Source organism: Nipponia nippon, unplaced genomic scaffold (assembly GCF_047370975.1).
Source record: "Nipponia nippon isolate SJK-2023a ecotype South Korea unplaced genomic scaffold, ASM4737097v1 scaffold_6, whole genome shotgun sequence".
Classification (NCBI taxonomy): Eukaryota; Metazoa; Chordata; class Aves; order Pelecaniformes; family Threskiornithidae; genus Nipponia; species Nipponia nippon.
Genome location: NW_028262380.1, coordinates 37,337,241 through 37,352,338, shown reverse-complemented (window position 1 = coordinate 37,352,338; position 15,098 = coordinate 37,337,241). Strand labels below are relative to the sequence as shown.

General features: G+C 40.6%; 1 protein-coding gene across 19 annotated transcripts in view; it reads left to right on the top strand.

The window, feature by feature from the left end:
• The window catches only part of TENM3 (teneurin transmembrane protein 3), a 623,972-nt gene that overhangs the window by 372,848 nt on the left and 236,026 nt on the right, over nt 1–15,098 (top strand). For 2 of the 19 annotated variants that reach the window (XM_087735957.1, XM_087735962.1), the window contains exon 1: nt 12,273–12,333. The exons of 12 other annotated variants lie outside the window; for them this stretch is intronic. The gene's annotated coding sequence lies outside the window, so the exon portion shown is untranslated. Of the gene's footprint in view, nt 1–12,272; nt 12,334–12,411; nt 12,519–13,300; nt 13,396–15,098 lie in introns of those variants that run through there. 5 more of the 19 variants (XM_087735956.1, XM_087735960.1, XM_087735958.1 and 2 more) reach the window with 4 other exon arrangements.

Genomic DNA, 15,098 nt, shown 5'->3' with positions numbered 1-15,098 from the left:
TTGTTTCAACACCTGTAACCATGGTTAGACTGATTCTTGATTAAATACATTAGCTCAGAGAGTCTGTTATGGTTTTGTTGTGGGGTTGGGGTTTTTTTTGGGGGGGTGGGGCAAATTATTCTGTCACAAGATCATTGATAGAGACTTTTTTAAATTACATGAAATAGGCCAGGGTAAGATTAAGCATGTAAAAATTTGGTATTTTTGTCTATACAGCTACTGGTGTTTAGTTTCAGCTCCCTTTTAAAAATCAAATCAGCAGAAATCCCAGGCAGCAAAATATTTGGGAAAGTTTTAACTCTCTTAAGTACTTTCTCAATTGTTGCTCTTATTTCTTTCTTGTTACTGTGCCAGGCTCCACTTTGTGAACTGTAGCTTATCCTACCGAATCTATAGTTGTAGATCTCCCCTATACTTTCTCGGTTATTTCCTGGTTTGTAACACAGATCTTTGCTTCCGAGGAGTTCATTTTTAACTTCCCATGTACTTACATGATGTTAGAAATATTTCTGTATGATGACTAATGGTGCAGGTTGACATATTTTATCTATGTCCTTCTTCTTGCTTATGAGCTTATTTTTGTCCTTTTTGCTGTACAAGAACGTATCTATCTTCGCCTTTCAGTGTAATTATTTTAAACATATGTTCATCCATAGTTTTGAATCTCACTCTGTTGGCATTACAGAGTAGAATTTGACAGCTGGGTAAGTCCTGTTTAAGAGCATATTTTGCTCTTTTGCATACTTCCTGCAAAGAAAAACAGGAAATATATAAGGTCCCTTTTAAACCAAAAAATTGAAAGAGAACAACTCTTAAGCACAAAATTTCCTAAACTTCCTTTCCAGTACATAATCAAACCCTAGGAAAAGTCATTTGGGATTACACCCGTAGCTTCATTGCAGACTGCTGCTCTTTTTGGCATTTTCGCTGTACTAGGAGAAAACCTGTGTAGCCCTGTGTGTAGAATAAAGACTAGTTTCGGTAGTGGAGTAAGATCTAGGGTCTTTCACCACTATGAGGAGATAGGTTAAATGCCTCCTTCAGGGAGCATGACCTGTCTAAAATCCAGCATTTAATCGCAGCCCTACTTATACCACTTAGTTATAGTATCACCAGACCAATGATAACAACACCCAGGCTTATCAGAAGTCTGGGCAGAACAAAGTCCAGAGCTGTTCACTTACCCTAGCAGTTGCAGTAGTTCCAATTTTGAGAGCTCTGAAAACAACTGCATTGCTGCTGCTGTTATTGTAGCTGGGGTGTGGACAAATGTAATTTTAGTCTCTGATGCTGTCAATCTGACATCTTTCACAAGTAGTGATTTTATTATATAAAAATTTAATCTGTCTGCCGTATCTTACAGGGTGGTTATGTAGAAAATGGTGCATTTAAAAAAAAAAAAAAAAAGAAATTATTGTTAGAAGGGAATTAGGGCAAAGACTCATAAAAAGTTATTAACTCTGGGAGGACAGACTTTTGAAAGCCATTCCACCAGCGCACAGTGCCAGACTCTTGTATTGAAAAGTTTTGGCTGAAATACTGGGACATATAGATAATATGGTCCCAGAAAACTTGCCAAGGAAACTGCAGTCAGAAATGTAGGAAACTGTCCAAGATTAGGCCTCAAACATGCTGCATTCATTACCAGCAGCTGTGCATATAAGAAGTCTTTCTTTATACCGCACAACCAAAACCACTGTGGCCTGTCACTGTCATTTTTATAGCAATTTGCTGTCTTTTTAAGAAACAGGAAAACATTTAGCTAAAACAGAAGTTGAAATGACTGACAGAAGATAATTTAAGGGAATTTTAATGGCTACTGAGTGTGTACCATAGAACTATCCTGAAGTGCACATATATTTAAGATTTTACTTTATGTAATAAAACTCACTAAGAAAATAAAAAAATTGTGTTGATAATATTTAATGTTTACTGTAAATCAGAGATGCATACCTTAAAAGATTCCTTAAAAAGCCAGAAAGAGGAAAGTGATACGACATTATTATTTTGAGCATTAGATTTTAAGTTATTTACATTTTCTTTTAAGATAAATTCAAATATGCCTCCATTAGGGGGAGTTACACATTCATCACTAAGTGCTTCAGATTTTCAGACGCTGTTTGGTATGATAGATTTTTCTCTTGGATGTTTTTGTTTCCTTTTAAAATACTCTGTTACTGCTGGTACCGCCTTCTTCCTCTGTAGTGGGACACGGTTTTGACTTGCTTAATCAGAATGCAAAAATCTGCAGCAAAGAAGAAGGTCCAACTTTATCAATTACTGAATACTTCAGGAAAAGAAAAACCTATTATAATAGTAAAAATATCTTTATTAATTGAAGGATTTTCCAGAATGAAATATAGATCGTAAGATTTAGAAAACCTGGAGCAAAATTCTCTCTTTCAAGCAGTTTTTCCTTCGCCCATCTTTTTTTTTTTTCCGTCTGTGAAACTGCTTCTGCCTCAGGGTAGTTCAGGAAATCTATCAGTGTCTGGTTTGTTTACTTTGGTGCAGGAGGGTTTTAAATAGCAATGTGACCCTTGTGCTGAATGTTAGCATGAGTGTTATCAAAAAGGCAAAGAATACTGATGGACTTCAGCTGATAAATTCTTGTGCCAGGCTTTAGAGTATAGTAGTTTTAGATGAGGTATTGGAATCATGTCATTACATGCCTAAGCACTCTCCATCTAGCTAAGCTGCTGTGTAACGTGGATAGTGACAGATCCCTTTCCTTTATATAGAGAACTGAGAACCACAACCAGTTGAATTCTCTGTGGAATAAGTCCATTGCACGCTTGCCCAGCAATCACCGTAGGAGCCACTGTGCCCTTGCATAGCCCTTGGAATACTTTTCTCGGTGTCTGTGGTCCAGCTGCAGGAAGCCCTGGCTCCTGGGAAACTTCAGAAGAACTTCTGGGAGGCCACATGAGTAGAAAAAAGGATTTCAAACACCTACAATCTAGGATTCTGGTATACCACATTTGAGGGCTTGTCTCAAAATGAATGCCAGTATCAGTACTCGGCTCTCCAGAACAGAGCTCTACTGGAGACGTTCTGTCTGCCCCCCGCAAAGTTAGCACAAAGGTAGGTGGACAAGATGAGAAAGGACAATTCAAGGTGGGGAGGAGAGAAGGGGAGAGGGAGGGACGAACTGATGGCAGCAATTCCTGAAGTTCGTCTTTCAACAGTCACTGTCTTTGCCTAGATAGATGACTGAGTTGTGTATGCGTAGATCATCCTCGCTGTAGAAAAAAGCACTTGAGTCTCTGGGTGGTGGATACAGAGATGTGAGAATAACTTGTTTAACACAAGTGGACTGAGACATTAAATGTGGAATAGAGATCTCTCTTGTAATAAAATCAATACTTTTTGCATACATTTTCCATGGAATTTTAAGAACAAGCTGTTTTCCATACTTTTCTACTATTTTAAGCCCACTTCAACCAAGTACTGAGCAAATGCAGTGAGATGAGTATTTCAACTCCAATGAAGCACAAGCCTCCCCAGCAAATGGGAAGGAGGGAAGAGTAATCCCAAAGTATGGGAACTTCCAGATCCTTGAGAAAGGGCTGATGATGCTTCTTGCAGTATAATAGATGGCAGGGGAATCCAAGGCAAGTTGTGTGCGTGTGGGGCAATACTTTAGGAAGCACTGCTGTAGAAAGCAGAGTGAACTCTTTGAGACACTGGTAATGCTATATCTGCCTTTTTACCAATATTATGGACAGCTTCTATAAATTTTATTATCTTCAGGACATTTACAATAGAAGCTGCATTTTTACTGAATGCTTTTCTTATCTTTGAATCCTTCTCCAGCAGGCTCGGCTCTGACCATCATAGATTTTTGGCCTCAGAACTGATCCAGTCACACTGGCATTTTCCGTGCTAAATGTGGCTCCACTCTTCCATGTAGGTTTTCATTTAGGCTTTCATTTTGCATGCTTTGCTCTTAAAAGTGTAAGCATATGGTGGGTGGGAAGAAGAGGAGAGGAAGAAAACCCTTTCCTGCAACTTGTGCCGATTCATCAGCAGCCTAAAAACTCCTGTGTCATGCTATCAGCTTTTGTGTGCCCTCAGTATATACATACTATATTTAGTTTCTTTATTTTTCTTGAGAAATACCTTTTATGCTGAATATTCTACCACTTGCTCGCATTTTAAGGGCTTTTGTATGAGAGAATTCAGCTGGCTTTTGAGTTCCTTCTCTCGGCAGATAACACCAGAGCTTGCAAATCTGGCAGTGCTTGTGGGAAGGTCTTTAGTGTGGATCCGTGGCAGTCCGACATCTATGCAGTGGCGTGCCGAGCAGATAAATGGAGTACGGGGAAGTGGTAGTGGGAAGAAAGACTTCAGGGACTATTACATGTGATAACTTCTACGTAATATACTGTGTTCTGGAAACTCATGCGATGGTTAGCCTTGCTTGAAGTAAGTCGAGCCCAAGTGGTGGTTTTAAGACCTGCAGTACAGACTCATGGCTCTGTGTGTGAGCACAAGGTGAACAGGCTCACTAGAATGTAGTGAGCACATCAAAAAATCCTGAAGTATGGATAAAATGAAGGAAGAAATATTTTCTTCTCCTTCCTCCCCTCTTAAGCAAATGGTAACTTTAAATTAGTGTCTATGCCCTGTTCCTGAATATGCCACATCTGCTGGTATAGAGTAAAATTATTTCATTAGCAGTTCGGCACATTGGCAAATATTGTGTGTTGAGTTGAATATGGAAAATGATCACCTGCTCTCCAGGAGAGTTAATATCCAACAAATCACTTCAAGGTGTGTCACAAATGCAGTTCTAGATGCACTACAGCACTTAGTCTTGTGCCTAACAACCTACCTATCACCAGGCATTCATCATCTGCCTGAACGTGTACCATGGGAAAGTTTGTTCATGTACGCAGCTCTGAGTGTACATAAAGTATATATAAACCCTGTTCTTATGGTTTATGACAATCTCTTCTTTCTTTTTTCCTGGAAAAGGTGATAAGGTGTCTACCTGACAGCAGCCTGCAATGCATTTTTATATATATACCCAAGTTAATATTTTGGAAAGCGTTTATTTTATTTTAAACATATAATTTTTATAATCATTTTCTATGTAGACCACTTGTAGGGATACGGCTTACACCAGCTGTCAGAGTAGTGTGAAATAATTTTTTTGCCACCTTTCCAAGGCAATAAATGTCATATAAGCATACACAAGTCCAGATATAGTACTTTTAGATGAACATTCTCAAATGGTATGTTAGAAATCTGTTTGACAGACTTACCCAAAGGATGACACTTTTTTCTGATCTTGCCAAAGCAGCAACTGTGTAAAAAGATTTGCTCTGGTTGTTGGTTTTTCCCCCCAAGGAATTATGATGTAAAGGGAGGGAGGAGAAGCTGTAATTAGGAGAAAAGAAATGGTTTCTTTCTACTGAAAAAAAAAAAAAAAAGACATTTCTGACCAAAATGATACAGCTATCCTACAATAAAAAGACAAAATAGAAGATGAAGGACAGCAGCAGCTGAACCCACAGTCCCAGCCACATAGTTTCTGTCATGATCAGTATAATGCTTATCCAAGAAATATGTGAAATATTTTTTGTGGGAATCACACGGATATTGGTTTTGTTTTGGTTTTTTTGTGCCTCTGTTTTTAAAATATCTTTTTAAAGATGTCATTTCAGAGAAGTACCTTGAACTTTTTTTTTTTTTTAAGATTATCAGAATGCAGGTTAAACTTTTCTAGAGGTCTGAGATTCTAGCTTTATCATTAAGAAGAACAGAGTGGTTTTTCATAGAGCTTGTTCTCTTATACTGATAGGATTGCTCTGCTGGTGGTCTTTACCAATTCTAAGAGATTCACAATAGGGTAGTTTTTTCACGAAAGCCAATTCTCTTTGTCAGACCTCTATAGAAAACTATTTTACTCTAAATAGATTGTTTCAAACAGCCTACAGATACCTTGTTTGCTATGAGATGTCCTGTATGTCATGAGTTTACATACCAAATTGACATCTTTTTCTTTCCAGTTACTTTTTTATGTCACTTTCATTTGCAGTAAATATCTTCTGCTTGTTCTTTCTGACAAAAGTGTAAATTTTTAATTAAAAAAAAAGAAAAAAATCCAGTAATCCAGAGGGATTTAGAGCTGTGGACCCAAGTATTAAATGTAAATCAAAACTTAGTCAGTTGGAAGCTGCTTATTATGAAGATTAGACACTCAGTCTCCAGTTTGGAGCATTAGCTGTGCAAGCAACTGCTTCTTTGCCTTCTTTTCCAGATGAAAGCCAGTGAGTAGCAGCTGCTCAGAGGTTACTAAAAAAATGGGAAAACAACAGGAAAAATTAAGGGGGAAGGTGCCACAACTGCGCATGTTTCAGGATTTTTAATAGTTTTATCTTTAGGGTCCTGAAGTGTGATGATGTGCTGAAGTGAGTCTTGCAAGATAGAACGGGGATGCAAATTCATAGCGAGTTCAGTTTAAAGAGAGATATAAGGCTCAGATTTTAGTTGGATTTTTCTTTCTTCAGTGAAGGGTTTAAACTTTTTCCTAAAATACTACTGCCTTTTCCTCTAAAATTAGGTAAATTGACCTGAAAACATCAGAGTATTATTTTTTATTGCTTCATCTTACTACTGTTATTCATATAGCAGTTCTTCTGCAGCAAATAGGATTAACCTTTGGGGGGGGGGGGTAACTATTTCTTTCAAAGGGCTGATTGATGCATCATCTAATCCCCCAGAAATTTTGTGAAAATGTCTTCCTCCTCATTATTTAGCTGTACTATAAGATAAGGAAAGCATGTATGGTTTGTGTTTTCCAAGAATTGTGTTAATCATTCAAAGCATATGTGTCCTTTTTCTCTGTAGTCTGCTGGCTGACTGGTACTGTCTGCATTCGAACACAGGAATGTATCGGTGATAAAGTAACTAAAACTATATAAGTACTATGAAAAGCATCATGATCGATATTTATGTCTTCAATAAGTCAGATTTTGGAGACCAGGATATTCGATTTGTATAATAACTGTAAATTTGTATTTGTTTATGACAGAAATTAGTGTAGAGTAGGATAATTCTAAACAGGGCATTGTACTGTTAAACAGCAAAATTCTAGGTATTGTTATACAAAAATATTTTGCATTTTTTACCTGGCCTGATACTGCATTGAGCTCGCTGGGGAATTTGTCAAAGAGCAGAGGAATGTTATTTACTTCAATATATTAATCTACAGCACTCAAAAATCACAGTACAAATATACACTGGGTATTTTTGTGTTACTTCTCAGAAAAAAAAACCCACGTATTATCCATTTACATTCAAGAAAAGTGTCATAATTCAATCATTTTTTTAAAGGATTTATGTTTTTGCTATACCTCTTGCCCTACCCCAGTTTCATCTACTTGCTTACAGTTTCCACTTGTATTTTCAGTGAAATGCTGATCTGAAACTGCAAAATTCTTTATACGCTCTTGGAAGGGATTATAACAAATAGAGTTAGGCTTTATCTATGTGAATGAAAAGGAAAAAAAAAGTTTATTGTTTTCAGATTTGAATACTGAATCTGTGATCTCATCATGGTCTTAGTCTGTTCTCATTTAAATCGGCATCATTACTGCATGAAAAATGGCTCATCTTAATCTATACTTGTGAGAAAAATCTAGTCGATGTAGTTATTTTAGCTATTTAAGCGCTTAAGAACTACAAGATGTTCTACATGTAAATATATTTGTGCACATGTGCTTCCTCATGGGAACACATTATACTACTAATCCTCTTGATATCAGATAGTATTCTTAGACTTTTATTTCTAGACAAGAATTTGCCTTTTTTAATACACTTCCAGCAGGAACTGGAAAGCTAAATTATAAATATTTTACTTGATTAAGTCTGTTTTGTAAAACAGACATAAGAATGTATGTTGCCATTATAAATGATACCTTATCTGACAAAAATCTTTCTCTTAGGCAGTGTTTAAATTTCACAGCTTAATACTCTGCTTTTTGTAGGGTCATCAGAAAAACAGGTTCCAAAGTGATATACTGATGCTGTGCAATTTTGGCTTCTATGTAGATACTCCTCCGTTCATGCTTGTTTGTAATGCACACGCAGACAACAGTATTTCTTTAAAGTACACCTAGCGTTTCAGTACAAGTAGCTGTAATGCTAATTAACTATTTATGATAGGATGTCTTAACAGGGCACTTAGGCTACTACTATTCAAATAAGTGAATTAGTATTGGGCTAAAAAGGTGTTTGTTCCCTTTTAATTAAAGTCACTGGTCATCATCAATGTTGATAAATAGCTGAAATTATTACCTCGATGATGAGAAGAAGAAAGGTTCAGTGATTGGGACAGGCCTCGGAAGACTGTCTGAGGCATCAGGTTTTCCCTCTCCCATGGTACTACTTTTGTGGTATTGACAAGTCAGCTTTGTGCCTCCATTTGCCGTGTTAAAAATGGGCATAGTGAAGTTTTCATCTTTGGCATGATGGTGCTCAGAGAAGATAGTAGAAAAGACTGAATCGTTATGTGCTGCAAGGAGCACAGCTACTCGTACGTGGGACTCTCTAGTCTAATGCCTATCCAGAATCACCTCCAGTGTAACCTCTTAAAGTCCTTTCCAGGCGTCAGCTTGAAGTGATGGAGTTACCGACCTGTCAGTTCTCCGTGATAATACTGATCTTCTACAGAGAGTGAGTATGGCTGTTTGTTACTGCCTTTAAATTCCGGAAAACCTGACACAAATTCAAATGCAAATGTAAAAATTAATCGTCGTAACTAAGCTGCAGTAACGCTCCCTCCTCAACCAAATGCAAACCAGCCAGTTTGAAAGCTGAAACAAAGTCCTGCCTCCAGAAACTAACCACATTCACAATTCTCCCGTTTTCATACACTCTGGAAAAATATGAACTATGCAACATGCTATGAAGGCCATAAAATTTGAGCTCTTCTGGATCAGGGAAGAGGAATCAGTTCCAAAAGCTCTGAGTTCCCACAAAGCACATCCTGTTAGCAGTTCCTCGCCCTTTTATACCAGCAAGGCCCCAGCTCAGTTGTTTTCACTGATCTAAATTGTGGCAATACGACAGAAAGAGAGAGAGAGAGAAAGAGGAATTCTTTCATACATGTCAAGGCCAGCTGTGTGGTACCTTTCAGTCCTCTTAAAAAAAAAAGGTAAGTTTTCAGGTGACCCTGCCAGTGACCTGAAAAGGCCGCTGTGACTTGAGTTCAGCAGGGGATGAGTCTCTGTTGCCCGTGAAACGCAGCTTCCATTAAGGAGAGTAAAAGTGGCTACCGTAGTGATAAATGTACCTGCAGATAGCTGCATGGATTAACACAGCTCTAATTTATTCCACATTAAGAAAAAGGACTATAATGAGTTATTAATAAAGAAAGACTAAAAGTGGGTTCAAATTCAATGGTTAATGCTCTGCATAATTTACTGGAATAATCCTTCTGACCAAATAATTTAAAAAAAGAAAAAAGTGCTTCTCTCTTTTCCTGTGAATGAAACATATAGGCTATCCTCCCCCACTCCCACCCCCAAGGTTTTGTTTGATCTTTCTACTGTTTGGAGCAATGTTGGCATAAAGTGTGGTATCTGTGCTGGAGTTCGCTTCACATTTGTCTACTCCATATAAATATTTTCCTAAGCAAACATCTATGTTTCAGATGTCTTTAGTGTTGCACCTAATAGATTTCATAAATCATTTGTGCTGGCATTAATGGGACAGTGGAATCGCAGCACAGGGGGCATCAAAGCAAAGGAAAATTCCATTGCAGCTGGCTGAAATTGAAAAGAGGATACACTGCAGCGACATCCAGGTCTGTTCCTGGATGGAGAGATCAGGGACAGCGGGGTAAAGGAAGGTCAGCACTGTCATATAACAGAAGCAGAATCCTACTTTTTTGGTAGGCTGCAATCCTCAGATAGTGAATGTACGGTGGTATGTATTTGTAAAAAAATGGTTAGTGACAAGGTAGCTTTCTTTTGGACAGAGGGATTGTCTAAATACCTCCTGCCTTCCCTAGCACCTGGCTGTCGGAGGACCCCATGTCCTGCTTCCTGCACAAGTCCATGGCAGTCTTCTGCAATTACAGGTGCCCTCTGAGGGCAGTAATTCTCGAGAGAGCTCTAGAGCTCTGCATGAGCTGACTGCAAGCATCCAGTTCCCATTCCTCTTTCTTTCAAGATCTGCAAGGATATATGCCTGAATTAATTACCTACGTAGTAGATTTTTCAATGGCAGAAGGTGCTTATCCATAGATGCTCCATTCAAGCAGTTTGGAAAATAGTATTTGCATGATCTAATACCCCATTTATTACAACTAGACCTCTTGGAAGAGACACAGAATATGAGCGTTGCTGTGGCATTGCTAGAGACTTGCTTCCTTAACTGACTATATTAGTTCATGATTTCATCTCATACCTCTCTTCTTGGCCGGTCTTGCAGCTATCACAGATGTGAAAGTCTGTCCAGAATCTGAACTGCAAAAAGCTTCCAATTTTCAGCACAAAGCCCCAAAGTCTGAGCAAAGGATCAGTCGATGGTGACTGTATTACAGTTTCTGCTTCGTGCTAGGTCAAAGCACACGTAGTCTGCTGCGTATCTAACTTGAAAAGCTTCACTTCAAGATGTAGTATTAGTGCTATTACTTCTGCATTTTTTCAGCATTTTCCCCCATCATCAGCCAAGACTGCCCTCATCAGGACCTGGCTACTTAGCTCGTTATTTTCCCCCATTTCACAGAATTCTACTATTTTGGTCTGTATAGTCTTTGTTTCTCTTGGAAGCTGCAAATGAGCACTAATAGTGTAAGTTTTTTGAATATTATTAAATTTCTCATGAATAATACATCTAAAATATGTGCTTTTGTTGCAGCCTTCTACATAACAGTGTTGAAACATATTCTGGAATGGTATTATCTTCCCTGGAAGTATTGTGTAGTCAATAACAATATCTTGATCTGATTTTTGGCAAAATGTGGCTTCTGGGTAGCTGCTGTGATAACTTGACCTGTGTCAGCAACAGATGTTGTCACAGGGCGAGGAGAGTTAGGGTTAGTCGGCATTAGCCAAGGTCCAAGGAGAAAAAAGGCACGGTATGAGGAGTTTTGCAGGAATTACCATCTATCACTGTACTTTCTAAGCCAACTCAGAAGAAGGTTCTTTGTGCAGTGATGTGAAGAAGGAAGTTGGAGGTATCATTCCCAGAAGCATTTTAAAGGACTTCCATGTTCCACAAGGGGGTAATTAAAAAAAAAATAAATAAATCTGGTTCTTTTACTAAAGACAGAGGCACTCACTTAAGTTTGATTACCAGCCGAAAATAAGATTTTTCTATTTTGAATGAGTACATTTGTATCTGCATATTTTGTAGGCATCTAGTTGTTCTGGCTCTCTACAGTCCTTCAGAAATGAACGGTGAGTAACGGGAATGCTGTATTTTGTACCTATTATTCGATAACTTCTGGCAGCTATGATGGGTAACGCAGCGGACCTGACTCTGTGTCCAAAGGCTTCATTAGGAGCGGACTTGATTATAAATTGTGAAGTAGAGTATTTGGAAGTTTATTATATTCATGCCCCTAGAGATGTGAAGAAAACCTGTCTCCCGAGGCGGTAAAGGGAGAGGGAGGCGTTTCTGTTTCCCTTAAAGCGCGGGTGGCGCCCGCTGAGAGGGCGGGTTGTAACACCTGCGCGCCCACACCTGCGCTTTGGTCCGCCCCGGCCCCGGTTTCGGGAGGGCCCCCTCGGCGCGCCCGGGGCAGCGGCTCCCCTCCTCCGCGCTGCAGCCGGGCGTCAGCGGCCAGGCGTGCGCCCCCCGCCGCGCGTCGCCGCTCACCGCCCTGCCGGCAGGGCCGCGCAGGCCGCGGGGGCAGCGGCTGCGGGAAGCAGCGCTGCAGATAAACTTTGCTGCGCGTCAGGGGAAACCTCTGCTTCGCGATAAATCCCCGCACGGCCGCGTCCCCCGGCCTGCCCGTCAGCCGCCCAGCGCGCCTTAGCCAAGCCGCCCGGGGGGAGCTGCGGGAGCGGCTTGGCCCTCCGCTCTCGCCGGGAAGGATCCCGCTGCCCTTCCCCGCAGATCCCCACCTCCAGCTGTAAGCGCTCGCGGCCGTTGCGCGGCGAACGCGCCGCCGCGGCCCCGAAAGGGTTACGCGGTGCCAGGCCCGTCCCCCCGCTCCTCGCCGGGGAGTAAACACCGCCGCCTCAGCCTATCGCGGCGGCCGGCTGCGCGGGGCCGGGGGCGAGCGGGGCTCCGCCGGGCGGGGGCCGCCACAGACGGGGCCGGGCGGCGGCGGCGCGGAAGGGAACGGCGGGACGGGAGCGGAACGGCGAGGTGGGGCGCGAGGCGGGGCGGGGCGGGGCGGCGGGGGCGGGGGCGGGAGGTGGCGCCGCTGCTGCACCCCCGCGGCGCGGGTCGGGGGCCGGGGGCGGCGCTGGCGCATTCCGCAGCTCGGGCAGCCCTGCGAGGAGCCGGCGGCGGGTGCGAGTCTCGCGTTTGTAGTATTGCTAAGCCGAGAGGTAACCGCTTTTCTCCCGTTCCTTGCCTTGCTGCTGAGAGAGCCCGGGCCGGTGTCTGGCTGGGATGCGGTAGGATCGATTTGCGAAACCGGAGATGTAAGAAATGAGAAGTTTTTGCATAATTTGCATTGGAGGTGTTGCATCTGGCTGCGGAGCGTAAGCCTTTCCCTCGCCTAACTCCGTTACGCTTGCATAATGGGAAAAGTATAAAGTGCTTCTAATTATTATGCTTCCTAGAGGCTACGCTACCTGCCGTACTGGGGAGGGGGGGGGAGATGTGGAAGAGATTGTGCTGGTTCAAAAGTCTGGAAAGAAAAACGTAACTTTACAACAGTGCAAATTATGCAAATAAAAGTATGAAAAAAAATCAGCCTAGGTTCATTTCTAAAGGATTGGAGAATCCTTCATTGAAAGGTTAGCGTAATCTTTGACATTTATGTGGGCACCTGAAAAAAAAAAAAAAACCTGAAGCAGAGCTGTGGTGGGGAAGTACAGTGCTGCTGTGAGCAGCCACATTTCTGTCTGCTTCTCATTTAAAGTGCTAGCACCTTCTTTTTTGTATACCTAATAAATGATACGTATAGAATACGCAGCTGTGTCACAAAGTCATTCTGTATTCTTAAAGCTTAATATAATCAAATTCATTGCCTAAAGATGGTGTAGTTGAAGATTTGATCCTTTTTCACTGAAGTGGAAATACTTTCAGTAATTGAAAGCAGATTCACGTCTGGAGTTGTACAAGCCAAGGTTTTCATTTTTAAAATAAACCTTTTGTTCTCCAGCTTTAAATGTTTCAGCGAGCCATCCGGAGACCTCTGTTTGTTAATTGCTAGAGTAGACTTTAAGGAAGGATTGGGGAAAAAAAAACCTGAGAAAGGTATGTCAGCAATTAAATTTATTTAAAATTATAGTGTCTGTACTCCAGCGCATGAACGTACGGTTGCAGCTTTTGTGCCCACTACGTTTCAGTTTTCCTGTTAATTCACGTGAATCTGAATTTGAATTGCCCATCTGTCTGTAGAGTGTTTTGTTTTGTTATAAACCATCTTAGCTTACCTTCACCTTACTTAGCCCATTTGCCATTTTTTTAACAGTTCATTAAACAAAAAATCTGAACTTTGAAGATTTGGGGGAATACTGACCTGCTCCAGTAAACAAACCTGACACTTTGCGATGGTGGCTCCCCTTTGTTAACTTTGTGCCTGGTTTCTGGCCGTTACTGTGGAAAGCTTTCAGAAACCAACCTTGCCTTCCGATATTTCAGCGACAGGGAGAGGAACTTAGGATGTGAAGTACCAGACCCTCAGACAAAGACTGAGCTGCTCTCGATCTGTTTGTTACCAGCTTTGAAGGTAGAGAACAATGGAGGGAGACGAAGGGAAGCACCTTCTCTCCTAAGCTCTCTAATCCGCAGAATAAATTCACTAAAAATGTGTGGAAAAGTTACTGAAGATGGCAAGAGTTCCCTATCCGTTAGCAAGTGTATTAATTCCTTAATAGACGCAAGGATCTGATTGCCTGGTGTTAAATACAGGCTATCCTTAAGATAAGGATTTGTACATTTGCATAATGGTACTAAATAGGCCAGGTTTATTTCCCTCAACTTGGCGCTGTGCAGATAGCCAGTATAGTTCACTTTTCCCTCTTTTCTTCCAAAAAGTAGTTCTTTTCATATATCCTCAGTAAGTTCAGGTGGAAGTATTTGAGTAAAACCTGAGAAGGGGAAAGTTCAAACCAGAACAGAAAATCTAGCTTACAGCTTACCATTTTTTTCATCCATCAGATTGGGGCTCAAACTGTCAAGCAGCTCAGTAACTACAAATTATATGTTACAGAATTTTTTGATTCATTTCTCTGCAACTATGTGGAGAATGGCCTCATGTATGTCACGGTATAGTTTTTTTTTTTTCTTTCAAGGAGTTATAAAAAGGCTATGTTGCAATTTAACAAGAAATCTACAACAGCAGAACCTTTACAAAAACATTTAATGTTTCAATGGTTTTGGCTTACTTGTCATTTTTACTTTCTAACCTTTTTGCAGTAGAATTGAGCACACGTGAAGTAATACATTCCATGCAGTATGGGATACTTTTTTTTTTTTTTTCCCTTTTGAAGAAAAGCAGCTGACATGGTAGCTGTCTAAAAAATTGATAATTGATGCTATAGAAGAATGTAAAATGTCGTGTCAGGTATGTGTTCATTTTAAAGGTCCGCAATAAGAATGCTGCTAAGCACCCATCAGTGTATGATGCAAACTGACCCAACTTAAAGAATTTGACTTGAGCTGTATTCTTGCATTTCTAATGTGCATCTGTGAAGATTTAACATGACTTAACAAATTACTGAAATGATCTGATAAGCAATTACGAGATCAGACTTTACAACATTTCTTCCTGTAACTTGTTTTGCATCCTAATTCACTTGTTGAACTAAACAAGGAAAAATAAAAGGTCACAATATGTACGCTTTGTATAATGTAGGCATTTGAGCAGTGATACCAGAAAATAATACGGCACTGTATTGTTTTCCAAATGAGAAAAGACATTAGCTTTCCTGTCTTTTCTGCATGTCTACAGAGAT